The sequence below is a fragment of the Euphorbia lathyris genome, chromosome 1 (assembly GCF_963576675.1).
Source record: "Euphorbia lathyris chromosome 1, ddEupLath1.1, whole genome shotgun sequence".
Classification (NCBI taxonomy): Eukaryota; Viridiplantae; Streptophyta; class Magnoliopsida; order Malpighiales; family Euphorbiaceae; genus Euphorbia; species Euphorbia lathyris.
The window spans coordinates 77,843,016-77,845,557 of record NC_088910.1 but is presented as its reverse complement, the minus strand read 5'-3'; the positions used below and the strand labels follow the sequence as shown (position 1 = coordinate 77,845,557).

The 2,542-nt window shown below is 38.5% G+C and overlaps 1 non-coding gene across 1 annotated transcript; it reads left to right on the top strand.

Annotated features, from left to right (window-relative positions):
- Positions 1-778: 778 nt before the first annotated feature.
- LOC136215938 (small nucleolar RNA R71) lies at positions 779-885 on the top strand. Its single transcript, XR_010682940.1, has one exon. It is a non-coding gene; the product is annotated as a small nucleolar RNA R71 (small nucleolar RNA).
- Positions 886-2,542: the final 1,657 nt, after the last annotated feature.

Genomic DNA, 2,542 nt, shown 5'->3' with positions numbered 1-2,542 from the left:
GACAAACCAGAAACCGTAGGAATTGACAAGCCACGGAACTTACGGGCCCTAGTTTCTAATTCCCCCGCATTAGACACGCCTTGACTAGGAATCACGTAGTCTAAGTGCTTCACGGGTCGGTTCTACTACACTTGGTCGTCTTTGCAAGGGTAAACTATTATCCGTATACATTTAGAGTCATTGTTTATCATAGCTATAACTTATCATATTCATCCCACTTCATAGAGTTTTAGCTACATGAATCTGTGTCGCCAATAGTGAGGAATAGTGTGTAGTTGTGTCTTACTTAACCCCAAAGTAATTACCGCTTAAATAACATACGAAACTGAGTCGTCTAATACTTGTAATTATAAATCCCGTGGATTCGATACCCGGTCTTAACCGGATTATTACTTGATACGACGGGGTACACTTGCCCCTAAGTAGTCGTTGCGTCTAGTAGAGTTAGAGCATTAGAAAGATCACATCCATATTAGTAGCACATTCATCGGAATACAAATTTAAGTCGTCCTAGAAAAGCTCTATACCCCTAGATCCTATGCCTCATCACTATTCCACCTGGGTGGTCAGCTTGGAAACTACGTCACCATCTGCCGTCTTCTTCCCTTCACTCCTAGCTGAGTGCCAATTATAACTTATGCTTACAACCTTTTCAATGAGGTCATACAAGGCTTGTGGTTCAAGATCCTCATGATTACTATTTGCAATGGATTCAATCTGGATTTTGTACGTATTAGTGACTCCATTGTAGAAATTTTGTACTTGCATCCACATGGGGATGCCATGATTTGGTACACTCCTTAACAACTCCTTGTACCTTTCCCATGCTTCTGCCAAAGATTCATCCTCTTCTTGTACAAAGCGGGACACCTCATTTATGAGTTTGATAGCCTGTCTTGGTGGAAAGTATTTCATCAGAAATGCACTGGCCATGTCCTGCTAGGTTGTAATGGACCCTGGTTGTAAGTTCTTTAGCTAGTTCTTTGCTTTATCCTTAAGAGAAAAAGGAAACAGCTTCAGCCTTATCATGTCATCGGCAACTCCTCTGTTCGATCGGAAGGTGTTACACATGGTAACAAATTCTTGGATATGTGCGTTAGGATCTTCAATGGGGTACCCATTGAATTGCACGGCTGCTTGTAACATTTGTATCATGGATGCTTTCACTTCGAACATGTTGTTCCCTTCGTTAGGCATCACAATGCACGACGAGTGACCTTCCGTGGTAGGTCTAGAGTAATCTCTGATTCTCATGACTGGTGGATTATTGTTTTCACCTTCTCCTTCTTGATTAGGTTGCTCTGGTACTCTTCCAGCCATTCTTCTTTCCCTCTGTCTTTCTCTTTGTCTTGCTCGTTGAGCTCCTGCTTGTTTTCGTCTACACGTTCTTTCTAATTCAAGATCGATAGGAAAAACTGGTGGTCCAGCTCTACGCATAGACAGTAAGAAAAACTGCTTCTGGCTACACTATTTAACAAACAGATTAAAAACACCTTGTTTCACAGAAATTTTCAGATAAACTTTGTTGCTTTCAATCCCCGGCAACGACACCAAAAACTTGTTGTCCTCAAAACAGACTCTACCAAGTGCACTAGATACAAGTAATAAAATGATAAGTAGAGTATCGTCTCCTCAGGGATTGATGACCAAATTTTACTAGAAAAACCTTGCAGAACATGGTGTTTGTGGTGTGTGATTTTCTTTAGTCGAGAAATGATTTGATCTGGTGAATAGAAATACTAATGATAAAGATTCAGTCTCAGAAAATGTGTTTTGGTTATGATAAAAAGAGAGAATAGGTTAAGCCATAACGGAACAGGTTACTTTCAGCCTCTAACATCCTATTTATTCATGAATGACATAAAGTGAAGTCAAGGTCTCTGCTTTAAAGCTCACTTAAGTCAACTTCCGTGTGTTCTTAAGATTCTAAGATGTACTACAATCTTAAGCATCCTTAATGTTGGTTCTTTCTTGCATTACAAGCGAAACAACATTTCTGTTTAGAAAACCCTTGATACAATCCCCTAATATTCCTATTTTGGGTTTTGGACGTTTGATAAAAAGATCCATAAAGATGAAATCAGTTCTCTATTATTCATCATTCACTAAGATACATGCATATAAACATGGGAATAAAAGCTTTATCAAACACAACAACATATATTATCATTCATTCATAAAAAGGAAAATAGATAACTTAAATAACCAGCCCTTGCTGGCCTAACCGGTTCAAAACGACTACTCACTCATGTTGAAGAGTGAACAACCTAAGTTATATCTACAGAACTCCATGGATGGAGTCATCATGTCTTTCCTAGAGAGCTTCTCTCTCTAAAATGTTTAGTACCAAAAATTATCTCCTCCAAAAGTATATCTTTCTTTCCCTCCACTACCGATATAAATAGGAGGGATAAAGATATAGAGTACACAAAATAAACTATAATATTACAAAAATGGAAAGATTGTTCAAAAGATGGGATATTGTTTTCATTGCTTAAAGTGGTGGTAATATGTTTGACTCTCGAACACTCAAGAGTCGACT